The sequence below is a fragment of the Lissotriton vulgaris genome, chromosome 8 (genome assembly GCF_964263255.1).
Source record: "Lissotriton vulgaris chromosome 8, aLisVul1.2, whole genome shotgun sequence".
Lineage (NCBI taxonomy): Eukaryota > Metazoa > Chordata > Amphibia > Caudata > Salamandridae > Lissotriton > Lissotriton vulgaris.
Genome location: NC_141696.1, coordinates 1,306,783,354 through 1,306,811,264, shown reverse-complemented (window position 1 = coordinate 1,306,811,264; position 27,911 = coordinate 1,306,783,354). Strand labels below are relative to the sequence as shown.

The 27,911-nt window shown below is 47.5% G+C and overlaps 1 protein-coding gene across 1 annotated transcript in view; it reads left to right on the top strand.

Annotated features, from left to right (window-relative positions):
* Window positions 1–22,355: 22,355 nt before the first annotated feature.
* Window positions 22,356–27,911, top strand: part of LOC147698653 (sarcolipin-like) — a 39,863-nt gene continuing 34,307 nt past the window's right edge. Inside the window, exon 1 of the mRNA XM_086933478.1 lies at window positions 22,356–22,492. The gene's annotated coding sequence lies outside the window, so the exon portion shown is untranslated. The remainder of the gene's footprint in view (window positions 22,493–27,911) is intronic.

The window sequence follows — 27,911 nt, the reverse complement described above, 5'->3', positions numbered from 1 at the left end:
GGGCTTTCACCTGTTGTAGAATGGGGAGTTGACCGATAGGCATTAAGGGCTGGACATAAAGCTGACTTGAGATTGATTCCTTTGGGCGCAGTGCGCTGAACCACTTTCTTCAGGGTGCCAATAAACATTTCAACAATGCCACTTTCCTCTGACCAGAGAGGTGTGCTTTTTGATGCTTGACATTCCAGCGACTAAGAAAGTCCTTAAACTCTCTGCTATTGTAGGGCAGACCGTTGTCAAATTTGAGGAAGGAGGGAACACCCCACACTGCGAAAATATCACCCAGACTCTCAATGACTTTGTCATGGGTGGTTGATAATAAATCTTCCACTAAAGGAAAATGTGAGTACTCATCTATGGCTACCATGAGATGATGGCCATTGTGTCAGGATACAAAGAAACCAACAGCAATTTTCTCCCACGCTTGTTTATGAAGGTCAGACATATTTAGGGGATGTTGTGTTGTCTTGGGGGATAAGCAGTTACACATGTGAAATGCTTTCAGTTCCTTCTTGACTTATTCAACAAGGCGAGGAAACAACACTCGGTCTCTCTGGGCTCTCTTGGTGACTACAATGCCATGATAACGTTTGTATGCCAGTTTAATGACTTGTTGCCTCAAGCTCTCAGGTATGACAATTCTCGAAGCTCTTAGTAAAATACCTTCTTGAGTGACAGAAAGTTCTTCCTGCACATTTTTAATTTTTTATATTTTTTTATACGTCATCTATGAGAGGTTGAGTATGCTTTCTCCAGGACTGCAATGATATCCTTGAGTGTGATCAGGGGCTGTGTTAGTAGCAACACTTATCTGCTCAATGGACAGAGCTGCAGGAGTGCTAGGCTTTACTTTGAAGTTGATATATGCCTCAGCTGCTTTAAATGATCCACTGTGATGCTGTTATGGCACTAGTGAGAAGTAATCTGCAGGGTTTTGACCATTCCCCGGCTTATGCACAATAATGTAATCATACTCTTGCAATCTCAACCCTCACTTCTCAATGTGAGGGGGCATCTTGGCTTTTGAATTTCTAAAACTGGTGAACAACGCCTGGTGGTCAGTGACAAGGGTGACATTCTTTCTGTACAAAAGCATTTGAAAATCCACACTGCAGCTTTTTCTGGCTGAGAAAAGGCATGTTCAGTTTGAGATAGACCTCTGCTACCATAGGCCACAATGTGTCACGAGCACTTGGCCATTGTGTTGATCAAGGATCACGCCCAACCCCACCGGGTTTGCATCTACTATGATCTTAGTATGTAACTTTGGATCAAAATAAGCCATTTCAGATGCATTTTCAATCGCATGTTTGGTTTCTTGAAACTTCTGTCACATTCAGAGGATTAGTGGAAGGGAATATTCTTCTTTCTCAATTCTCTTAATGGGGAACTCACAATAGCAAAGTTGCAAATGTATCTCGAGCAATAGCTGGCCATGCCTAAGGACGATCTCAGCACAGTTACATCTTGTGGGGGACAGGTGGATGACAATGCTTGTACTTTTTCAGGCAGGAGTCATTCCCTCTTGAGAGAAAATATGCCCAATGTATCTGAGTTTGGTTTGTGAAATTCACACTTTTGTGCATTTAAAGTTAAGACCTGAATCAGCGAACAGATGGCATACTTCTGAAAGAGCTTCACTATAGTTAAATGTATGTGTGACAGATTGAATTACATAGCGAATGACATCCTGAAAGATTTATGTAGCCGACAACAGGGGCGGCTGGTGACATTTGAAAGTAGTGAGGCGTAAAATGATTCGCATATTGCACCGTTGCGAGCGGAACCACCATAAGGGTGGTTTTGAAAGAAAAACAAATGGTGCATTTTTAAGCAACTTTGAGAAAGCAGGAAGGTTAATAAAGCAATTGTGAAAGTGCAGTTATTACATTAATGTAAATGTAAATGTGTTGTATTTGTATAGCGCGAACAGTAACCCGTAAGCATCCCGGCGCTTATACTCCTACCACAAAGGAACCCCTCCTGGCTTTTCCTTGTGAGGTGTCCACTCCTGGGCATCCCATGGTGAAACCAGGCATCCCTTGTGCATCGGGGGCCGTTGTGGAGACTAAGCAAGCTATTGCCCAGAGTTGCAGCGTGGGGCCCATGCTTAGATTCGGCACTGAGGCGAGAATATCCGGTCAGAGGAATTTAAGCCCGATCCCGCCGAGGCGGGAATCAAACCCTGGTCCCTGGCCAGCGTTCTGCATCAAGGTCTGCCGCTCTAACCATTGAGCCACACTTCTCCTTAATAAAGAGATGTCATATAACATAGGTAGCTGCTTATTCAGTATAACCACAGAGCTTCATAAAAGGCATATTAACCTTCTGTGCTACCTTTCCATGAGTCAAAAGTTCCACTAGACAAAACTCTGATCTCTCTCTAGGAAGAACATTAACCATCAGCATTATCATCATTTTTTTTATTGTCTCTCGTTAGGAGGACGCTTGCTAAAGCGCTTTGCATCCCTCAGCCCCACACTGTTCAACGCCACATGGCATCTCTTGCTAACATCACCCAGATCCAAAGAAGAAACCTCATCTCCTATGCCAATGAAACTTAGCTCATACTTTCCCTCTCTGACAAAACATCCAGCATCCGTACCACCCTCACTGTCTGCATGTCTGAAGTCACCAGCTAGATGAAGGCCAACTGTCTGAAACTCAACACAGACAAAACTTAAGCGATACTCACCAGCAAGGGCACCACAATATGGAACTCGACGTGGTGGTCAGCAGATCTTGGAACCACAACTTGCCCAACCAACCAAGAACCTAGTAAAAGTGCTGGACAACCAAATTGGAATAACCTGCCAAGTCAACTCAGTCACATCCTTCTGTTTCTACACCCTTAAGATCCTCAGAAAAATCTTTAAGTGATCCTGATCAACACATGCAGAACTTCACCCAGGCCCACATCTTCAACAGGTTGGACTACGGCAATACACTCTTTGTCAGCACCACCGGCAACTGACTAGAAGACTCCAGACCATATAAAACGTGGCAGCCAGACGCACACTCATCCTCCTCCCTCCTCCTCCCACACACAAATAACCCCTCACAACTCAGAGACCTCCATCGGCTCGCTGTTCATAAACACGCACTCAAACTCCTCACACTCACAAGGCCTTGGACAGCCTAGGGGCACCTCCTACCTTAGGAGCTACATCAAATTCCACACATATACCAGAAATGTCTGCTCGGCCAGACTCCTACTTGCACGTGGAAAGCCAGAGGTGGAGGAGGTCGCACTTTCTCCTAAGTCTCTCCAAAAGTCTGTAAAAAACATCAACCTAAAAGGGTGCGTAAAGGAATGTGTGAGAGTAATGGAGCTGACCTAATGCCCATTGCTTATATCAGTACAAAACGAAAGCAGAGTGGTTTAAAAAGACCACTTTTGTGGATACAGAGCTGCAGTATGCATTTTGTTTTCCAATGCACCCAACAAGCAGGTTTTTCAGTACCTCCAGGAAAAGTGTGCTTTCCCACCCAGGGAAAACATGGTTGTTCAAAGAGCGAGGAGGGAACAAAAGTAGGGCTTCAATGACAAACACTGTAATGTGGCGCTAATGTGTTTAGGTGTGAATAAATCAATCCAGCCACCTTGCTTTAGTTAGTTATTTTTCATATTTTGAATGTTTTATTTGTCTCTACCCTGAGGCTGCACTTAGAAATTGAAAAATGTCAGAAAAAGAGCACGTTTCCAACAAGTGTTTTTCTTTTTTGGATCCATTTAACAAGGGAACAAATAAACAAAAGGAGGAAAGAGAAGGTAATACCTGTTTAAATATTCAGTGGGTGAAACAAAATATGATGCCCGCACAACACCCATCATTCAGCTCTGCCAAAAGCTTAACCGCCTAATCAGTGGAGGCACCTTCAGCAGACAGCTAGATCTCCGCCAGGTGGACTGAGATCTTTACTTATGGCAGGCGGTCTTCCACCACAGTGATGGAGATGAAGGCCTCAACTAACTGAGAGTGCTAGCAGACTGCCCACCAGACACGTGCTCATGTGATTAAACTAGGCCAGCCCCCTTATGACCAGTAACTAGGAGTTATCTTCTTCAATAAACCTACATCATATAACCAACGTGGCCTGCCTACCAAGAAGTTATCTTTATTTTCAACACCCTGTTTCCTTACAAGACTCATAGCTGCCATAAGATGCCTCTAGCCATCCGCTGGGTAGGATACTAGTGATTTGGTGTCCAAACTCTTCATGTTTAGGATTCCTCCTTGCAGATCTCACAACCACAACCAATGAGACTGAAAAAGACTTTGTCACGTTAACAAGATGATTAAAAATGTGAAATCTTCTCCCTGAAGTTAGAATAAACTGCGAGGCTTTTCACCTCATGTGTTCCTCATATTCCTCTTTGGTCAGACACCTAAGACCAGTGAGCCCTCTTCACTCTGGACACCCTCGACTCTTGTTCCTCTGTAAGGCTCTTTCATGTAGTGGGTCAGGTTAGACAGTGGATGCCTGGGCACTCTGATCTCATACCCTTCTGACTTTTCGTTACAAGGCTCTTCCAAACGACCTAGCTGCATCATGATAAACCTATGGACTCTCCCCCAAAGAGGCACACCCTGAGGGGTTTGCAGCACTTTCACAAAAAACTGTATAAACAAAATAAATAAAGGAGGGCAGTCCGTACCAATATAAATGCTTACAAATCAGGGTTTTTATCCTGGCCCTGACCTAAGGCAGCTCTCCTGTCACCCCTCACCTAAAGAAAAAAAAACATTTCAGTGGTTGTATTTTTCCCTAACAAAAAAAACTGTGCACATCTCAAATTTAGAGCTGAGGGATTGTGCTTTTTTAAATCCTACTTTGGAAGTCGAATGCACACCAGATGGGCCCGGGAGGTAATAATGGCTTATGTTCCCTCTAATTAAAGTATGATTGCTCCCAAAGCATTATTTAGAACGCTTATTCTTGGATGTGGATGATGAACGTGAGAATATTTCCACCTCTAATACATACAGCCATTAATAGCAAAAGGAAAGGGGGTGCTTATCCTGCCACGTTTCCAATCAACTAGGCCCTGTATGTGTTGTATTTTCATTCACTGATCGTTTGAACTCAACTCTGGAAAGTCCTCTTCCCATGTTTTATGACCCACATACCCTGAAAAGCTGTAGGCTATCAGCATTTGCAAGAACACGTCTATTTTGCAGGCGATAGTGGGAGGTGAAGGGTACAACAACGAACACTGGGTTGAGCGGCCAACTAACTAGAACTATTCTGACGCAGTTGTTAAAATAATTATACTTTTGATCTTTCACATTGCGTGCACCCATATATCTCCGGAGATTGAACGGGATGCAGTTTTGCTGTCCAACTAAGTTGTATTCATATAATTACACCAAGAGCCCAAGAACCTCCGGTATGAGATCGGATGGTGCGCATTTCTTCGGAGGCCTGCCCTTCGCTTCCTAGTCCTGTCCTTGCCTCTGGGTACGTACCACGCTGCCTCGCCCACAGCTTTCTTTCAATGTCAGAACCAAAGCGGCCTGCAGAGACATGGCAAGGCAGTAGACAGATATATTATATTCGCTCCCCAACATACACCCTGTTAGTGACACAGGGTATATTTTGGGGAGAGAATATAATATATCTGTCTACTGTCTTGCCATGTTTCTGCAGGCCGCTTTGGTTCTGACATTGAAAGAAAGTTGTTTCTTTGAAGCTTCGCGCGGCGCGCCGCAAAGCCTTTAGAAGTCGTCTCCTTAGGAATGATGCAGTGTGTCCATTCTCTTATCTTGCTCTATTGAGATCGGACTGACACAAGTACAAGTTAAAAGTTTTAATTTGTACTTGTGTCAGTCCAATCTCAATAGCTTAAATCATCGTGCTCATCTCAATAACTTAAATCAAATCTCAATAACTTAAAACAAAAACGCAGCCAAAGATACCTACATCATGAGCTGAGGAGAGACACAATCCGATCACCAGTCACAAACACGTGAGGGGGGAGTCGTTGATGTCGAGTCGGCCTGCTGTGCTGCGAGCCTCAGCCTGGACGTCACCACCCGAAAATGGCCAATCACTGCATGGCTTCACATGAAGTCACACAGTGATTGGCTATACATAAGTGCGGCTGCGGCAGTGCCACACCCCCGGCGCGGCACCCAATAAATGGATTGCCTCATTTTGCCAGCCAATTTTGGCGCTGCATGCACCGCCAGGATTGGCTAGGGGCGCACAATTTCTCTACACCCATAATGAGACCGGGGGCTGCGTCCCTGGTGCTGCTGTATGAAGCAGCACCCTCTTGGGTCCATGACTCCCTCATAATGGGAAGATTATTCCGCGCACATTCGGGCTGGTCCTAGCCCAAAAATGCACATGCGCACTGTCTCTACTGCTGCAGGCAGCTGAGTCTGGGCTGTCACTCAGCTGCTGCAGCCGGCTTCAGCAACTCATTTTCTGTCGGGCGGGATACGAGGTTGTAATAATTTATTCAGGGACAGCGAGATTGCGCTTGAGTGCCGGTGCGTCCATGTGGCTTAGTGGGGCTACGCCCGACGCCCCAATGGACGCACCGCACCTGGCTGACAACACACCAAAGCGGAGTCTTTTGTATCTGAACAATCCTACATGAGTTGAAAAAGTAGTAATGTACTTACAGTTCTCTTCTAGCTGAAGTTGATGGTATCCTTTGTTCAAATCAACAAGGGAGAAGACTTTGGCGCCATACAGCTGTGTAATCATGTTTGCTGTGTGTGGACCTAGATGTCTTACTCTCTCAATTGCTTTGCTGGCCTGGCACACATCAACACAAATGCGTACTGCATAAGCATGGGCGGAAAATCCGTTTCGCTCGCGGATTTTGCGGATTTTCGGGAAATTCGCAATCCGCGAGATTCGCGAATCTCCCGCAAAATCCGCAAATCCGCGAGCAGCGGATTTTGCTCGCACTGCTCGCACTGTTCGCGTGAGTTCGCGGCTTCCCAGTACAACTTCGCGCCCCGCGAATAAGTGCTAAATTGCAGAAATACGATCTTAGCAAAACTGAAACTACTTACCAGGTTCAAAAGTTCAGGCTCATCATTAGTAGCCATTTCCTGTAGTGCTTCCTGAGGGGCCCCTCCAGAGTTCAGTTGCCAGTTGCAACTATTATGTGACCCTGCTCTGAACCTCAGAATAGTTACACATATGCCACAAAGGTCCTGAATTACAGCTAAGGGAGACAAGCAGGAGCCAGGCTGGAAGTTAAAATCCATTAATCAGCCCCTAATTCATTATTGTCAGTTGGGGCAGGGCAGGTGTTGTAACTAATTTTGCAACAATGAAAGCACTTAGCAAGTGCAAAAGATCACTAATCAGGGTGCACTAAGGAAGCAGGTGCCAGCTAAAAAAATATTCTGTGACACATTAATCAGCCCCAAATTAATTCAGGTCACTTGAGGCAGGGAAGGTGTGCTTTGCTTTGCCGAAAATAATGTACACTGGACAACCAGAGGGTGTGGTGATGAAACAGAGGGTGGCATGGGTGGGCCAGAGGGTGGCATGAGTAGTCAGAGAGTGGCAGTGGTGACAGAGAGTGGCAGTGATGAAGAAGAGTGTCCCAAACAGGCTGGACACGTAGAAACAACAAGTTCGCAAAACTTGCGACCCGACAGGTAAGTTCGCAAATTGCGAAATTGTAAAAACCCTCGCGAACTGGCAGAAACACGGGCGAACACAAAAAAAAAAAAATCCGCAAATTCGCGGGAATTCGCGGATTTTGCGGATTGCGAGTTCGCAAATCCGCAAAATTCGCGAACGCGAGATTCGCAAAATTCGCCCATGCTTAGTACTGCACCTCCACTGCCATTTCTTGGCACTTCCACTATGGGTAAAACCCATGGCATCAGACCAGTAGGGCCCTCAATGATGTCATGCTTTAATAATGTTTTAGTTCTTTTTCAATAGCCTCCTGTAAATGAAAAGTAATCTGATGTTGTCACTGAACAAAAGGACCAATGTCCTCATCAATGTGATATTGCACCTTCATTGTCTTAAGTTTCCTTAGTCCATGAAACAACACTGGAAATTGATTTACTATTTCAGAATGTGCACTGAGGTTGTAGTTAATGGATATCAGTCCCATGTCAGCAGCATTGCTGAAACTGAGTAGACATGCACTCGACAACATACCTTAGAGGACATGATTAGGGGCTTGTAATGGCATTTTCTTATGCCTTAAGGTCGCTACGAATTACACTTGACTTTGCAATGGCGTAGAAACAGCCCATGTGTACACCTTTGTTTTCGATGGCATTAGACATGATATCAGAGACAGTTAGTTATATTTTTCTGTTGTCGTGATATTGATCGATGCACCACTGTCTATAATAAAAGTTATAGGGCAGCCATTTCCCTTTAGTGTGATCTTGGAGTACTGGCAAAATGTGTTTTGTTGCTTCACATGACGATCTCTCTTTGGCTTGTAATCTTCTTTGCAAGCAGCCAATCCTACATATGCACATTGTTCTGCGGTTGACATCACCATTGCACATCCATCTTCATCACTGTCGCTCGATGGTGATGTTGAAGAGCATTTGGAAGAGAACTTTGATGATGATCAACTTTGTTTAGTCTCCGCTTGCCTCAATTGATGTTCCAGTTTGGTCTTATGGGTATAGTTAGAATGCTTCTGGAACTTTCTGGCGTCCATTTTCTCTTCTTGTCGTGACACACTTAGTTTCTCTTTCGCTTTGCAGACTGTTATGAAACAGTTTTCTTTCCCACAGCCCTTGCATACAGAAACACAATTTAGTTTTCTGGGCCTCCACTTTATGTTTCTGCTTACTTTTCATGATCAATGCTAAGTCATTCTTGACTTTTCCAGCTTCCCAAATAGCAGCCTGTCGATCTGTATGTTCCTCAGCTCTCGCAGCCATGAGTAACTTTTCTAGGCTGAGTGCCTCTCTCAGCATGCATCGTCTGCATGATTCGGAAAGGCAACAATTAATGACTCTGAGACGCATAGCTTCTTCATCATTGAATTCACTGAACTTGCAATGCTTGACGAACATATCACGTCTTTCGACAGACTCGTCTATCGTTTCACCAGCTTGCGGTCTGGCCTGGTTGGAAATGTACCTTTCATAGTCGACATTCAGCATTGGATTGAACTTAGCTTCCAATGTTTCTTTGATTTGATGGTATGATACTTTATCAGCTGTGGTATTTTCGTTATCACTTCTTTCACACCCTCACCTGCAAGGTTCTTTAAGTATTTGGTGATCTTTTGTCATCTACTTCTTCTAGAGCATCTATGAAGTCATCGATCCATGCATTCCATCTGGTGCCAGTATTAGGCGGTATCAAATGGAAGTGGTAGTTTCAGACAGACAACAGCATCATAACTTGTGTTGGCACTCACTGACGTTGAAAATATATTACTGTCCCGATGACAGTCGCTGCTCACTTGGACCTGCACCTTCAGTAATCAGCTGTTTGCTTAAATCTGGATTGTTGCACCCAGGCTGAAGTTGTATGGAGTCATCTTCTTAACAGAAAATTACGAGTTTGTCTCTTGCACATGGTCATCACCGCTCTCAACTTTGTGCATTGTACCTAGTTGTCATTGCCTTTAGCATTTCTGCTTTGTATTGATGATGGCTTTGTGTTATGTTGTGGCACAGTATCTCTTCTTTCGGCCTCACAAGTAGACGTCTGGACAGCTTTCTGGCTATGCTCCTCTGTACTGCCTTTCCCTTCTTTGAGGGCCTTGTAAAAGTTAGAACGGCACTTTGACTTCACTTACACCAACCAGAGCCTGGTTCTTGGGGCACTCGTGCCACACACAAACAGCTTGCTGGACCTTGGCAAGCTCTCAGGGAGAGCAGTCTTGTTTCTATAGGGCATGTATCCCCTACTCGTCGCCAGTTGTTACGTCCACCCCAGCTTTGGAGTGCACACATGACCACACCACACATGGAGCTCTGTTGCACACATCATTATTCTTGTGATGCAACCATTAACGGAACAGACTGCATCATAAACCTTATTAACGACACCCAAATAACTCCCAACTGATTATGTAACTTTGTAAGGAGTCCGCCGAGGACCACAAAGGTCCTACTGCATAAAATCACATGACACTCAGGATCAACCGCTCAAAAAACATCCCAAGGATCAGCAACAAAGCTCATCAGACATCATCCAGCGGGGTAAACTTAAAAGAGCAGTTTACAATAATCAGCCACTCTCAGTGGATTTGACAAGGGAAGAAAAGAGGGAGAATATCTTTCCACTCAGCTTACTGGAGTGCCGGCTGCGTCCAATGGGTAAATTCAATGAGGCCCAAGAGCTTACTAGGTTGCCATAGGCATTTATGGGAGTGTATGACGTCAGTAAGCAGGTGTACTGAATGAGTTCAGAGACTAGACCGCAACCCTGTAAGCGCCATCAAGGGCGCATATAGGTTTGAGACATACAAGAATTAAACCCAAAGAGACCTGCAATAATGAGGTGAAATATGTTACAAAAAGAGCACAGATTAATTGGAAGTCAAGTGAATGTATCAAATCATCTAGGATCTCATAAGGGGAGAACGGGAGGGTCAAAGGAAGTAAAGGAGAAAAGGGAAGGGAGAGAGGAAAAGGGATATAACTTTTGACAAGAGATGGGCGGAGCTAGCCAGCGTCGATGGTGGACGCATAAGCGAGAGGCTCCGCACCATCACCCTGGCAATATCCGCTAATTGATCCTTCTGCCGACAAGACCGAGCACCACAACTGCGGGGGCCCCCTCCGTTCCCCCCGCTCTGACTCCGCTGTGAATTCCAGCACGGGGCGCCAGTGAAAACTCTTGGAAGCGAGCTCCCCTGGCGGGCACCGGACTGGGCCGCAATCACCGGTCTTTCCTGCCTCGCAACCCGCCCTGCGTCACCCTACCTGCGGGCGCGGGCTCCCGGAGCACACCGGAGGTCCGGTGAGGGTGAGCCTGATCACTCATCTGGAGACTGCTGCGAGGATCGGAGGGCAGGCGGAGAGGCCCGCAGCCCAAAGGGAGCCCGTCGGCGCCTGTGCACCCCACTGGAAGCCCCGGAGAGTGGACGTGGGCACGGAAGCTGCAGGAACCTTGTGGTCGGTGATGGCGGAGGCTTCCCCCCAGTGAGCCTCACACGTTGGGGGCACCGACAGGTACACGGACGGACGGAGTGCAGCGGGGAGAAACTAAGAGGGGATCTATAGACTGGCGCAATCCCAAGGGCGGAGGAGCTAACTCCGGTATGACAGCGGCCTAACTGACAGGGGGCAATCAGGCCAGACTGGCTTGTGGACACGTACAACACTGCGCAGAAAAGACGCGGAGGCTGCGGAGAGACGGCTCTATCCACGTGGACCCGTGGAGGAATTGCTTTGGGGACAGCATCTGAGAGGCATTAGCAGCTCTCCCCCAGTCACCTCCCCCCCTCCACCCCCCCTTTTTTTCATGGGGTGCCTGCAGCACGGGAACCAGGCCGCAGCTCTACGCGACCGTGCACCAGAGGGACCAGAGTCATAAGTCAAGGGATACGTGCCCTGAGTGGGGGCCCTCGCAACACGCCGGGTATCGACCGAGGCTCAGGGGGAAGCGGATCACATAGCAGCCACCCACGGTGAAGGCGGCCTCTGACGATCCCGGGGCAAAGGCACTCCCCATCCAGGCGGAGCAGACATGGGGAAAGGTGATAGAACCCAAACCAAACTATCCTTTGACCAACGCCGTCAGAAGGAGCCGGAGCCACAAACTGAGTCCACTCCACCACGTGGCGGAGAGCCTGGGGGCTCGCTCTGTGCGGAGATCAAGGACATGCTGACAACTATGGAAAAGGGGTTACAAGAAGGCATGTCGGCGATTGGCACCAAAATTGATGCGCTCTCATATCGCATGGACCGCATGTCCGAGAGAATAGATAAGCATACGGAAAGACTGGACATGATGGAGAGGCTCTTAACTGAAGCTGAGGAAGCGCAGACGACATGGGACAGTGACCGCAAACAGTTCAGCAGACTGTTGCAGGTCATCCAGGACAAGTCAGAAGATTTGGAGGCGCGCTCTCGAAGATCGAACATTCGCATTACCGGAGTGGCTGAAACAACCCCAACGTGTAAGATGGAGCTGTTTGTCGAAAAACTTCTGGTTACTCTCCTGGGGGAGGGTGTCTTCTCACCAATGTTTATAGTGGAACGCGCACACCGGGACCGCGCCCACCCCCGGGGGCCAACCCCAGGCCGATCATCGCTAAATTGCTTGATTATAGAGACAGAGACGCGGCACTCAGAGTGGCCCGGGAGAAAGGGAAGCTGCAGTATGAGGGAATGGACATATCGCTGTACCCGGACTTTACGGCGAAAGTTCAGGAAGAGAGAAGGCACTTTGCCCCATATAAGCAACAGCTCCGGGAACTTGGACTGGATTACGCTATGTTATACCCAGCGAAGCTCCGAATCAACAGGCAGTGGCGCTCGCACTTCTTCACAGACCCTAAGGAACTGCAAAAATCGTTGAAGGTGTGGGCCAAGGAACGCCGCAGTAGCCCTCGGAGACAGAATGGGGAGCCGGACGGCAACAACGACCTAGGAGAGCAAGACTAAATGGGAAGTGCGGAGATGTGGAGGCCGGCGGTGACCTCCTACCTCGTAAACTGAACTGCAGCCCTTCTGGAGTGTGGGCGGACGCCCCACGGAGCCCCTGTGTACATTGGAGGAGATGTTGAGAGCAGCCATACCGGGTGAGATCCTTGCATGCTGGAGTGGCGATACTAGCAGGGCGCAATGTCTTTGACTCTTGTGCGATCTGGGGACAACAGGATGTCTGATGACTTCTAGACAGTAATCGATTGCTGCGGGGCCTTTCTGCGGGGTGGGGCAAGTGGGGTCGACGCTATCTAGTTGTTTGGGGAATGGCTTGGCCGATGTCGGCACATACTAAAGGGTGATGGTGTAGGGGCAGACCTGTGATACTCGCCTGAAGGGCCAAACTGGAGGAACAGGACAAGGGGATTTGTTTGGCGACCTCTGCCCTAGCGCTGTCATCAATTCTGGCCCACATTGGGCCCATTTTGGGGATTGATTTCGGGTGTTGGTTGGGGAGTAGGGGGGGGTGGGCGGTAGGGGTGTCGGTCTGACCAGGTTAGGGTTGGTAGACTGTGGGAGGAGGGGGGTCTGGGAGTCTTGTTGTGGTTCGGGCATGGTGGGCGGTCTCCAGGTGAATTGGAGAAAGCTGTGTTGATGATGATTGTGTTGCTCTGGCTGAATGCTCAAAGAGGTTTGTGTGCTAGTGCGCGGATCCCCAACCTGTGGGTCTGGTCACACAAGATTCCGCCCTCGGACACTCTGGACACGTCTTACACCATACACAAAACGACTGTTGGCTCACGTACCCGCGCCTCAACTATTGGGATTCCATATGTGGTAGGGGTTTGGAGTAAGATACTGAGAGCTCACGAGATAGATCACTTGATTGGATATGGCTGAGGCGCAACCAAGGGACAAGGTGGGGGATACCGAGTCCTTCAAAGCAATGACCTGGAATGTTATGGGGCTCAATGACTACCGCAAGTTACGCAAAGTCTTACACTATTTGCAGAGGCACCAGATAGATCTGGCATTACTACAGGAAATGCACCTGCCTAATACCAGCAAGATGCTTTCCTATAGGGGGCTACTGGGGAATATCACACACGTGGGCTTCACGACTCACGCGAGGGGGGTCCTCACCTGGGTTAATCCTAAGTCCAAATTGCACCTCTCGCTCCTGAGCGCTGACCCGGAGGGGAGGTTAGTGCTGTCCAGGTGTGTGGGTAAAGGACATTATTTTGTGGTCATGAATGTGTACGGCCCCAATTACGACTCTCCCGACTTTTATGCGGCTGCAGCCCAGCACTGTGTGGGGCGGGGCCCCTCTAGAATGCTCTGGGGGGGGGATTTCAACTTGATATTTAACACTGAGCTAGACAGATCCGCAGGCCCCCCAGATGTCCAGCGGCTGCTGCTATACAAATGCAGGCCGAAATGGTACACTTAGAACTAGTGGACGTTTGGAGGGAGAGGCACCAGGACAGAGGGGGCTACACTCATTACTCTGCTTACCACAACATACACACCAGGATAGATTACTGGCTGGCCACACATTCCCTGCTCGAGCTGGTGCGAAAGTGTGAGATACTCCCGCGCACGCTGTCAGACCACTCCCCGTTACTTCTGATACTTGACACCCCCAGGCGCAGAATCCCTCCGTTCACATGGCGTTTCCCCCCTTACTCACTAATGGACGAGGGGTTCAGGGGCGAGCTAGGCGAGGAGATAGAGTCGTTCTTTGAAAAAAACATAGGGTCAGTCGACAGTTTCCGAACTGTGTGGGAAGCATTTAAAGTCTGCATCAGGGGAGTGGCGATGGCTAAACACTCCAGTGTGCTGAAAGCCATTAGACAGAGGTTGGCACACCTGGAAAGACAGATTGCGGACTTGGAGAAGCAACAGATAGCGGGCATAGTTGCGGTGGAGTATGGGGAACTGCGGGAGCTACTTAAAGAGTTCAATGAGGAGGCGGACAGGGAAATCCGGCACATGGGCAAATACGCAACGGCCCGGGCATATGGCGAGGGGGAGCGCCCTGGCTCGCTACTGGCCAAAATAATGAAAGGCGCCAGGAGAAGACAAGTGGTACCGGAGCTGGAGTCGGAGGTAGGGGGGTTGCTCACTGAGGAGGGGGAGATACTAGCCGAATTCAAAAACTTTTATGCAGATTTATACGCCACTAAGCTATCCGGAGTTGAAGAACAGATCGATAGCTACCTGAGTTACATCAAGATGCCGTTCCTCGAGAACGGGCAAAGAGACTTCCTGATGTCCCCCATTCAACAGGAAGAGATCTCGGATGCGCTAGATAGTATGAAGACCGACAGTGCCCCTGGAGTGGACGGCCTGACAGTAGGCTTTTACAAAGCATTTAAAGATAGGCTTCTACCGCACCTGTCCATGCTCTTTGATGATATCTGCGAGGAAGGTACCATGCCGCCCTCAATGAGAGAGGCAATGCTCATTACGGTACTTAAACCAGGTAAATCCCCTACACAAGCAAGTTCATACCGACCTCTATCCCTATTGAACGTGGACGCCAAACTGTACGCGAAGGTGCTAGCCGCTCGATTGGCGTTGGTTGCCCCAGACCTGGTGGCCCCAGAACAAGCGGGATTTATCCCCACGCACAACCTCACCTATAATATACGTACGGTGATGGGGACTATCCAACACACGCGACAGGACTCCAAGGCGATAGCGGTGTTCCTGGATATGGAGAAAGCGTTCGATTCAGTAGAGTGGCCATTCCTGAGTAGAGTCCTTAGAAAACTGGGCCTGGGAGAATTGTTCCTCCAAATGCTGGGCGCGCTCTACCACAGGCCCACGGCACGCGTTCGACTGGGCGATAGGGTCTCGGAGTCGTTCGACATCAGCAGGGGCACCAGGCAGGGATGTCCTCTCTCCCCACTCCTCTATGCTCTGGTGGCGGAGCCTTTGGCCTGTGCGATCAGAGAATACCACTCGTACGAGGCCATCAGCTATCCAACATACAAGATAGGAATATCTACCTATGCTGATGACACCCTCCTCTACGTCAGGGACCCAGCTAATAACCTGTCCACAGTTCTGAGGGAAGTGGTGCACTTTGGTGCACTCTCGGGACTCAAGGTGAATTTCCTTACCCGTTCAGTGACGGGACTCCCGTCACTGAACCCTTCGACATGGAGTACCCGCTCCAGTGGACTACCGATCCGATTCGATACTTGGGTATCAGGCTACACACTGACCCTGATGTTATCACCAGAGAGAATTACGGAGTGGCCTATAGCAAATTGGCAGATGACGTAGAGATCTGGTCCAAATTACCTCTATCTCTAATGGGACGAATAGCAATAATGAAAATGGTGGTACTCCCGAGGTTTCTATTCCTCTTCAACAACATCCCAATTGTGTCATCCAGTGCATTTTTTGCTACACTGACCAAACTACTCATTCGGCTGGCCTGGGGCGGCAAACAACCCAGAGTGAAATGGGATGTCCTAATGCTACCATACGAGCAGGGGGGCCTTGGCGCTCCAGATATGGAAAGGTATTACAGGGTTGCACAGGCTGCCCATCTCCACACGTGGATCCACGGCAGTCCAGATATTCCGCACGTGATCATGGAAAAACTGTTTGCGGACCCTGTGCTCCTCCCGGCAACGATCTGCGGCCCTGTGGATCGTAGAGTGGGGACGCTGGACTCCATTATGACAACTAACCACGCTTGGCACTCCCTACTGCGAAGACAGAACAAAGAGTTGCTGTACTCCCCGCACATGCCTATACAATGGGTGCTGTGGCTGCCCACTCTAGCGGAACCAGGTGTTTGCGGGGCTCTCCGTAAGATGGGTGTACACACGATGGGGGATCTGTTTGAACAAGGAAAGGTGAAGACATGGGAGCAGGTCACGCGGGGGGGGTCACAACCCACACAGCTGCAGCGATTCCAATTCCATAGGGTACGCAGTGCATTTCTGGAGCTGTTGAGCCCAGACCTGGAGGAGCCGCCCGAAGTCCCAGAGCTGACATGTGTCATCAACACAGCTGCCCCTCAAAAATTCTTAACGAAGCTTTACAAAATAGGCCATGAACACACAGCGTTGCGATACACTAAGGCGCGCTTAGCCTGGCAAAGTGACTTACATAGTAAGCAACAATCGGTGTACAAAGTTCCCCAAGGAGAGCTAAAAACTTTAGCTAGTATTCTCTCTCATTCGATTCGACTAGGGGTGATGTGAGGGTCTATAGAGCATGGTGTAGACCCTTATTCCAGAATGTAAGGATACCTCACACAGGCTACCGGTAGGACCACAACTGTAGTCCCAACCGATGACCGTCCAGCGTCATCATCGGTATCCTGCTCCTTCGGCAGGCTGGCGGTGCAATGCCCGTCGGGCAGCGATGGGTGCTGCACTTTGGCGGAGATCTTCTATTCTGGGCCAACGGGTGTGTGTGTGTGAGGGGCCTAAGGGAGTGCAATCGTGAGCAGGGTGGAGTGGTTTTAAAAAAAGTCAGTAGAGTCCTGTAGGTAAATATTTTAATGTTCAGGCTCACTGCTTTGATTAAAAGGTACAGGGGTACTAAGGGGTGGTTGACAATGGGACCAACCCTTATTCAACCCTTAAAGTGAAAAGACGGTCGACATGTTTCACGCCCTAAGGGCGATTCATCAGGACCTATGTGCTCATAGAAATTGCTTGGATTCTCTGAGATAAGAGAACACCAGTATACGACCTGTGAAAGTGTCGTACAAAACGGTTCCGCGAAGAGGACTTCCTGGGAACCTTTTTGTTTCCTTAAGGGAGCCTCACGCGCTGTCCAGGTGGGGCCAGCAGCGAGTGAGGGGATCCTCAAGAGTCGCTGCAGGCAGGCTTCTCTGCACCTACCCCTCCCACTGGAAACAAGGTGACTGGACAGGCCGGCTGTCCAGTCACCTTGTTTCCAGTGGGAGGGGTAGGTGCAGAGAAGCCTGCCTGCAGCGACTCTTGAGGATCCCCTCACTCGCTGCTGGCCCCACCTGGACAGCGCGTGAGGCTCCCTTAAGGAAACAAAAAGGTTCCCAGGAAGTCCTCTTCGCGGAACCGTTTTGTACGACACTTTCACAGGTCGTATACTGGTGTTCTCTTATCTCAGAGAATCCAAGCAATTTCTATGAGCACATAGGTCCTGATGAATCGCCCTTAGGGCGTGAAACATGTCGACCGTCTTTTCACTTTAAGGGTTGAATAAGGGTTGGTCCCATTGTCAACCACCCCTTAGTACCCCTGTACCTTTTAATCAAAGCAGTGAGCCTGACCATTAAAATATTTACCTACAGGACTCTACTGACTTTTTTTAAAACCACTCCACCCTGCTCACGATTGCACTCCCTTAGGCCCCTCACACACACACACCCGTTGGCCCAGAATAGAAGATCTCCGCCAAAGTGCAGCACCCATCGCTGCCCGACGGGCATTGCACCGCCAGCCTGCCGAAGGAGCAGGATACCGATGATGACGCTGGACGGTCATCGGTTGGGACTACAGTTGTGGTCCTACCGGTAGCCTGTGTGAGGTATCCTTACATTCTGGAATAAGGGTCTACACCATGCTCTATAGACCCTCACATCACCCCTAGTCGAATCGAATGAGAGAGAATACTAGCTAAAGTTTTTAGCTCTCCTTGGGGAACTTTGTACACCGATTGTTGCTTACAGCGTTCTAGGACAAGTACTACTGGACCCCATTAAAAATTGTCCTCCCCTATTCCCCCTTGTTGATATCAAAGTGACTTACATATCCAAATAGACGATAATATGTGGACGTACTGCTGCGCGAACTCTAGGAAAATATCACTGAACGGACGGCATCGACTAGTCCACTTCAAATACCTGCAGTGGGTGTACTACACCCCTGAGAGACTGCACAGATATGGGCTGCGCGAAACCCCGGAGTGTGAGAGGTGTCGTGCTCCGGTAGCGGACTTTCTGCACATGGCCTGGGCTTGCCCGGGGGTACAGAAGTTCTGGCGCGCGGTGTTTGCAAAACTGGGCGCCATAGTGGAGTTGGAGTTGGCCATGGACCCTGCTCTTGCCCTGCTTGGATACTCGAAAGGGGTGCCCGTGGCAGCGAGAAAGTTAGTAGGCATGAGCATGCTGCTTGCGAAAAGAGTAGTGGCAATGTGCTGGATGAGGGGACCCTTCCCTACCATGAAGCGATGGTCCAGTGACATGTTGTTTTGTAACACACAATCAGAACTATATGGTGAATTGCTCCCTCCCAGGAGTCGGCCTAAGAACTTCTGGGGACTGTACCAGACCTACATGAATTCGAAAGACACTGTAGAGGAGTCCCCTGTCCGAGATAGGGAGGGGCAGCCAGACCCACTTACTGCAGGCCCACAGGCAGAACAGGAGTAGCAGGGAGATGCGGAGTCACTCGATAGAGTAGGTAACTAGGGGAATAGCCAACAAGGTGGCACGGAGACTGATGACTTGGTCAGGGGGAAAGAGAATGGGTCAGGTGGTGGTGAGCCCCTGGGCAAGCCCCGAGGGCGATCGGGGAGCCCGCACAACAGAGCTAAATACTACATTCACCATAACTGCACAGCCAGGTAACCGGAGCCACAAGGGGGGAGGTGGGGTGTTGGGACAGGGTGTTCGGGGGGGAGGTGGGGGCGAAAATGTTAAAAGGTTATGCTATATGATGTCACAGTTTGGGTGGAGTGCTGTTGTCCGACCGTGACACCTAATTGAGGGTATATGACTAGCATGCTGTTCACAACCTTGTGATGTGCTTTCCAGATCTGTTTCACCGTAATGCCGGCCTGAGAAGGGTTGTAGGCGGACAGTTTTATATGTTTTGCATCCTGCCAATAAATAAAATAAAAAAATAAAAAACTTTTGACAAGAGATTATGAATCACATTCTAACTTACTCAACAAATTGCTCCTTTATCTAACTGATCGGTATAGACAGATTTAGAAATGGATTGCAACAACTATCCTGTAAAGGGTCTGCTGTCTATGAAAGCATACATTTGTACTATGGAGGGGAATATGCAAATGAAAATCATGCTATTCCACTCATCCATTGAACTAAGATCATTGTTTACAGAGTTGCAGCTACAGATACAGTGACATTCCTTTTTTTGGGAGATGTGGAAACATATTACCTCCCCTAACAGGTAATTGTATCTGGTCTTTAACTTGCAATACCAGGTAACTCTTGCTGTGGTGATGTGAAAAAAAGTGGGACACCAATGGAGCAATTTCAGATTTACATCTGATTCTCCTCTTAAATTGGATAATCTGCATTTCATCTTTTTGCATTGCTTGTCCAATATATGCAAGCCCACACGCAAACCTAATTGAATAAATAAGATTGTATGAATTTCAATTGGTGAACTGTTATACAGTGTGTATAATTTACTTGTGTCTAAATACCTTTTTTTGTGGGATTTCAACAAAGAGAACCGATTTGGTATTTGAAGAGACAAACCACAGGAGGTAGACCCAGAGAGGTGGTAATAGTTAGGTCAGATATATTTTCCCTGTGGTCCCAGGTCACTGCGTGAACCCGATGGTTTTTCAGATTTTTATGTCTATTGTATTAAAATATGGGTGGTTTGTTGAGCAAATCATTAAATATGAGTATTTTCCAGTCATGCTTTATGATTTGACTCACTCAGTTACTTGCAGGGCAGAATTTAGATACAAAAGGGATGCATTTGTTTACCCTCATCTCTTTTGGTGTCAGTTATGTATCACAGGGGCAATACCATGCTCTTTTGAGTGAGCAGGAAACCACACGTTTCGGGTATCCTCCATCAATTTTTTGGGGAGAATGGCCGATTCTTTATGATAGTCATTGCGCAATACATAATTTCTGCATATGCGTAGAAATTGCCCGTATGATAGTCCATCATGGAGGCCTCTAGGATGATTATTAGTTTAAAGCAAAAGAGTATTTATTTCCATAGGTTTACGGTACAATGAGGTCCCTAATATACCACCCACAGTTTGAATTGTCAGTTCCAAGAAAGGTAGATTGTTTTTATTTGGTCACAAATGTGAATGTCAAATGTTGGTGACTATTATTCAGCCATATCAAAAGGTCCTTAGCCAACACCGTGATTGTTACTGACGTTTGTTCCATCTCACTCTCTCCTTTCACTCAAAAGTCACTCTTGAGCGCAGTCAACGATAAACTCACACTTTTTTGGTAGCGGACCAACTTCCATCAAGCCCTGGGTACGATCAGTTCATGGTCGGGGCTTGATATAATCTCCTAAAGACAGGTGAGCTGCTCACAGATATGGAAGCCAGCCACGCAAATCATTTGAGGAGTCCATCCCAGGGTGACTAGTAGTGGCCCACTTGTAGGCTCCGCTCAGTCGACTATTCATGTTGTATTGTTTTGCAAGTATTACAGCGTAATCAGGTAAAAGAGGATCCTTCCTATTTTAAGACAGTTTGATCTCAGACAATGTCGCCCTGCTTTTATTAAATTACAACTGTTGACAGATAGATCACAGACTGTGCAAATTACGAAATGTTTTAAATTGATGGTCAAAACTAGGAAAAAATTGATGGTTTTTAAATATTCTGTATTTATTGAAATTTTATATTGTTAAATTTTAAGCTGTGATTTTTGTGCTTTTATGGTTAATTGATTTTATACCGAATAAAGTGTATTTAGATTCTGATTCTGATTCCACTTGTAGGCATGTACGGGAGAAACACAGCCATGGCAGGTGCTCCTTGGTTCCAAACCCAGTTCAGCCAACATATTTGAGCCACAAATAGGGCAAAGCTAAGATAAGAATAGATAAGATAGCACCACAACAATGGCAACCATCTGCCCATAACAAACCTTGCAAAACCTTTAGTGGGAAACATTGGCAGCTTAGACAATAGATAAACCACATCAGGCGGAAGGGTGGCTGGCGCCTTGCAGTCTGAGAGCAGGTGGCTTGAGAAATAGTGTTATAAAGCGGTCTATTATATGCTGCGCTCCAAGGGCTTGGGCCACATTTATTGTCCCGTGGCCGCCAAACCACGTACATTAACACAGCCCCGTGTCCAGGCTGTCCCGTGAGCACGAAGGACGACGGGACCCCACGAACGCTACAGCACAGAGCTGCAGAGGTGAATGAAAATGGCGGCAAATTAACAGACGCAGCACGTTAGAGACTACGAAAACAGATCCAGGTGACAATTACTTTTAAAACAAGATGGATGCAGACTGACACATGTGCCGATTGAAAACAAGGAAACCGTTTTTTTAAGCTACAGTGATAGGTGGATTAATGGAAGAAAGAGCTGGCGAGACCCGTCTTGCATTCGAGGGTGTAAGAGCCCCCCGTCGCTGTTTGTTATCAAGCAGGGCTTGGACAGCCCAACCCTACACGTATCTACCCAAAGAATGCACTGCCACTTACGTATTCCCCGACTTAACTTTACACGAATGAATAATCTATTGAGACATTCCTGAGCTACAACAACCAAAAAGTTCCATAAATATGGTGGATGCTAAATATTATACAAAAGAGTACACAATAAAACCAACACCGATGCTGACACAAATGCGCACACACAGATAAAGTTGCACACAAATACAAACACAGATGTAACAACCCCGCGCGCGGACACGCACATATGCGCACACAAACAGATGCTGGCACACTCCCACTCGGAGGCGCGCGCGCGCACAGATTTGAAACCTTGCTGTGGTTTATTGGAGCCTTTTAAAAAGGCCCATCTGTGACCTCATCATTTTCATTGCCAGTTCACTTGTGTCTCCTCCCTCTGCCTCATTTAATGCCAGCCCAGGAGGACAGGAATTCACAGTGTGCTTTGGAAGTCCGACAGAGCAGAGGCTGCAGCGAGGCACGCGTCGTGGCTTAACTTCCACAGCCCCAAGGAAGCCGCACGCGCCACAGAGGACTGCGCATCATTTGCAGGTAGCGCGCGGCTCTTGTTTCTTTTGATGCTCAGAGTCATTAAGTGTTCTAGATGGCCAGAATTTAGCAGAATATTGGAAAAAGCAGACTTCATGTCAGATACTTATACTGAGATGAACTTTTCCCCGTAGAATGACCATTTTCTTTATTTTATGGCGGCTTTTGGCACATTTCCGCTTCCTCGAAGCGTTTTTCTTATACCCTGTTTTGGCATTCTTCTCTAAATAAAATCACAAAGGAATTTTGAAGTGGGGTAGGGAGTTTGATACTTACCACAACTTCTCAAAATCTGATCGACGCATTAAAGAAAGCTCATCCAAGCAGCACTGATTTCTTCTCAGCAGTAAACGACAGGGCAGCCGACCGTGACTGGAACCGATGGATTTCACTGGGCGTGCTTCAGGGCTTATGAAGTAAAAGAGAACCAAAGGCAGGCTGGAGAGGATGCTATCGGCACTGGCCGGTGAACAGCTCACGCGCGCGGTTCTCTGCCAGGAACAAGGAGCGCGCGCGCACCAGGACGCTTGGAAATGTGTTCAATCCACAAAGCGACTAGAGGAGCGTACCAAATACGCATACCTGTAGTGGGAGGTGCGCACCTGCATGACGCAAGGCGACGGGGAGCCAGGTCTTAGAAATATCCCAAACTGCCTGTCACACGTAGAAAACTTCAATGAAGGGTAAAAGACCTGAACATGCAATGGCTTTAGGAACCTCCATTTTAAGAAAGTGCGTTACACGCACTGGAAAGCAGGGTTGTAGATTCCAAATAGCGAGTAGCTTTAATCAGACAATGCTTAAATCCTGATTTATCTATCCACATATCTGCTTATCCATTTATCTATCTATCTATCTAGCCATTAATCTGCCCATTAATGAACTCGCCTTTCTCCATCCATTTTTTTAAATCTATCAATTAAGCCACCCAATATATTCATTGACCTTCCCTGGCAAATATCTACCCTCTGACTTACCCGACTGAGGGGTTTAACACTGGAGGCAGTCGAGGGAAAGCCGGATGCAGAACAACATGGAGATTTGATCTCGGTTCTCTATGAACACTTGATGCTGAGACCCTGCCCCCCCCCCCCCCCCCTCCCCCCAAATATAGTGGGCGAAGAGGTGCACACTGGCAAGGAATAAGAACTATGTGGGGTCAATGGGTCTTGAGAGCGTGAACCATGAGCAAGAAGCCACCTTCTGTTGGTGAGAGCAGAGGCACAGAGTACTTTATTCTATAAAACTAGCAAATCAGCATTCAACCCAGGAGTCACGTAGATCCAGAAAAAACTTTTCAGAGCTATGAAGTTGTGATGATAAAGACAAACGACAACGAGCGCCTGTGGCATAGCCTCCAATGGAAGCACGGTCACTTCTAGACTCTTGAAAAACCTATCTTTGTGGGTGGTCTGGGGGGTAGGGACTGGAAGATGCGTGGTTTGTTATGTATGTATGCACATACTGGGCATTTGTATGGTGCAAACCTAGCCAAAAGCAGAGTATCGCCGTACAGGGTCAACGGCAAGGGAGCTGTTAGTGAATACTGGGAGCTGCAGTGAACAGTTACTCCATCACCAATGATTTCTCTAAACAGTTAATGCTTCAATTCCCTGATCCTTCGGTATCAATAATTGAACTCACTGTCAATTACTAAAACAAATAGGTGTCTAGAATGAAAGGAGAGAATATAAGAGCAGTGATTATTTACTTGATTTTGATCTGAAAGCTAAACCAACCTACCGTCCGCAAAAGGACAAAACATCACTTAGGGATTAAAATTTCCCTCCTGCCTCTGCCATGCTTGATCTGATTCTCCGAACAATAACCACAAAATCAAAAAATGGTTATTTCTTCCACAATAGCAGCAGCCAACTGCAGCCACAGGTGAGCTAACTGGACTGATGTAGCAGACAATGTCTGTAGCTAGGAGGTCATGGCCACCAGAGGATGCTGGGGATGTGAGCACCAGCTAAAAGAGGCTTGAAGCAAAAGGTTGGAGTTCCTCAGTAGCACTTTACGTACCCCTGTCCCACTTTTGTGGGCTTAGATCTGCAGCTGTTCTGATGAGTGATTACAATGTTATCGCTAGAGCTCTGTAGACTTAGGTCCTCATTTATGGGGATTTGGCTCAGGGTAACAAGTCACCTTGCTGCGCTGCCCTACGCAAAAGTTAAAGGACCAAAATGTACCGTTTTTATGCAATGCAGGGGATTCCTAGACCTCCCCCCCCCACCCACCCCTCCCAGCGCTGGCCCCGTTTCAGCCTACCGCCAATGCAGGCACCCTTGCACGATGGTGCCTGAGTGCCTGTGTTGATTGTAGGATTGTTTTTGTGCAAAAAGGGGCACCTTCCAGCACAAAAAATTCAAAGGAGGCCTTTTCTTCTTTCTCTCCTTGTTGCACATCCCCTGGGGAGGCGTAAGGTTTTGGAGCATCCCCAGGTTTACGTGGTTTAATAAAGTAGGGGAGGCGTCAAAATCTATGGGTGTTGCATAGGAACTACCACCGCAAAGCCCATGAAATACCTACTGAGCACAGAGTAAGGCAACGCAGCAATTTGCACTGCTATCTATGCTATATCTATGAGGCCATTCAAAGCCACGCATAGGGGCATCACGTGGCCTCACAGATATGATTTCAAGGTTTGCGCTGCTGGAGCGTCACAAAAAGTGATACTCCGGTGGCACAAGGGGCTCATAAATATGCCCCTTAGTTATTGAAAGGCACTTTCACTACAGGGACTGTGCTAGTGACTACATTCTCAGAAGTAAGATGAGTTAGGCCACAAGGTGAGGATTGGGGAGTTCCCTCAGTGAAAATAGATATGTGGTCCTAGTCGAGTAAAGTAAAATAATGTGGACCCAAAATAAAAGATGTTGAATGCCCCTTAAATTCCCATAGACTATTGAGTAACTGCTTATCCAGAGGCCAACCACTACCCAAAAGACCAACAATTACATTGAAGTGCTTCAATAATCTTGGTAGCCCTCCTGTGTGTTCATTGTACTATAAAAAAAAAGTGATCTACACCCGCGCACAGTCAATACTGGTCAGGTCAATACAAGGCATCACAACCCATGACTCATGCTGCCTAATCTTCTTCCTGGGCTTACCAACTAGTTTGTATCCCTGCTTGGTTCCTGGCGGTCATCCAGTATGCGCAACCTGGGATCCCTCTACTGAGTGGTGATTGTCAGGCTCTATTCTCTTGTTTTTTATTTCTCCTCTGGCTTTTCATCACCAGAGTTGTTGCCCTCTCCTTGCATTGAATCCAACTGGAATCCAGGCTGTCCCACCGCAGCCTGCTCTTTAGACCTTCTGAACTCCTTCTGATATTACACCTGCTCCGGTGACATAGGAATGCCGCAGAGCTTACTGTGGTGTGGTATAGAATCCCTCTTAAATCTCTGGTAGAAGGCACTGACAGGCGTGGAATACCATTGGATTATCCCAGAATTAAGTCTGACAGAGATCTAATTCCTGACACTATCAATGCAGCTGCTAAACAACTCAGTACGCACACTGTGTATCTCAACATTCGTGTCAACATGTATACCATAGGAATATTTAGAAACATGGGATCAAATATTTTGTTTCCCAACTAAGACAGCTATAAACAAGCTTGAGATGAGACCACCTGATCTAAACCAATTTCCAAATTGCTTCAGAGACTCCTAAGGAATATAAACGGCACAGAACCAACCAAATACATTAGTTAGACATTACAACACCAACACACACAGAACTCAGCACCGAAGTATATAGTAGACAAAGAATGACTCTCTAAAACATGGTCAACCAACCAAGCACCCTCATGGACCAAAATAAATGGCAATGACCCGCGACAAACACAAAGTATGCTACAATGATCTCTTGCAGATCATATTCCAACACTACATCCAACAGAGCGATCTTCACTAACACAATGACATGAAACCACTGTGACATCAATGAATGGGAAATTCCCAAATCCTGCAAAATGGGAGTGGTCTTCAAAAGGTATAGTAGGCAGTATATATTTTAGGAAGGGCTGATTTAAATTATGGTTACATGAGATATGACATAACATACAATAAACCTGGAAACTACTTCTGGTGGGGGTGTGCATTGGAGATTTAGGTGCGTAGTAGGCCTGGTAGTCATACCTGGACCTACTGTGTTTTGAATAGAGTTATAATTCCTATTGTCTTTTGGGGTGATGTGCCTCCATCGAGTGGAGGCTACCTGAGGCGTCTCATCCGCATCATGTTTTGGCAATCTGTTTTTGTATCCTTTTTCACTGCTATGCGTATTGGCGTTTTTGTGTATTTCTATGGAAAATGCTAATAAAGACAAGTAAAAAAAGAACATGGAAACTGCTTAGAAGAAATGCTTATTCATATCTCCCTATGTGCAAACTAGCTGGCATGTACCACTACCCAGAGACGGGTTGCTGAAGGGTGCGTGTCCAGCATGAAGGTTGTTTCAGGGCTGGAATCACTCCAGATCCAGCAACAGCTGTGCTGGTGCTACTGTAATAGGCGACGAAAAGGAGAGCAGATGTAGAAGGCACTTTAATGCATGCCTGCATGTGCGTATCACAGGGTGGATGGTTGTCACTCATCAGAGGTTTCCAGCTCCTCGAGGCTGAGATACGGTTTGCTGGTTGTGCTGCCAACTTTAGGAACCAGGACACTTAGTCATTTTCCCAGCTTCCTCACTGCCCAAAATCTGTGATTCTGGGCATTTCTTGGTACCACTGCCACCTAGTTCTCACGTCAACGCCAAACTTTTAGCTACAGATTGAACAGCAACATTACAATCTAGCAGTATAAAATAAAAATCCAAGAGAACACCTGGACAATTTTAAATTCAGTGTGAACGCAGATTGAGATGATCGAGTTTGGGATATTTTGCCAAAAGCATTCCCTGCGAGTGCTCTCAACACAACAGAATCCCAACAGAGCAGACACAGCAACACTGGCAACAAGAGCTGGTGTGAGATGTGGAACAACCACAAAGCTGTTGGACGGACCCACCGACGAGGTCTGGGAGGTCTTTTGGATGACATGGAGTTACAGATGTACAGAGATCCCTAGATGTCCCGACCTGGCCGTGGACAGAGGGCGGTGGGAATTCCTGAGAGGTCCCAACCTGGCTGTGGACAGAGAGTGGCGGGGACTGTCATGCCATAGTTTTGTCTTGTGATCCTAGCCTCTGTAGAAACATCTGTGTGACTTGTAGCGGGTAGGTGTCAAAGGCCTACGTAGGCATGCTAGGTTGGGAGCACTGTGGCATTTAAAGGCACTAAAAGTGTAAACTACACCGAGAGAGAGTCCAGATTAAAAGAGAGGAGCATTAGTCAAAGCTGTAAATCAGAAGAATTCAAATAAGATGGATGATAACCAAAATATTATTAAAAGGACAGATCTTAAGAAGG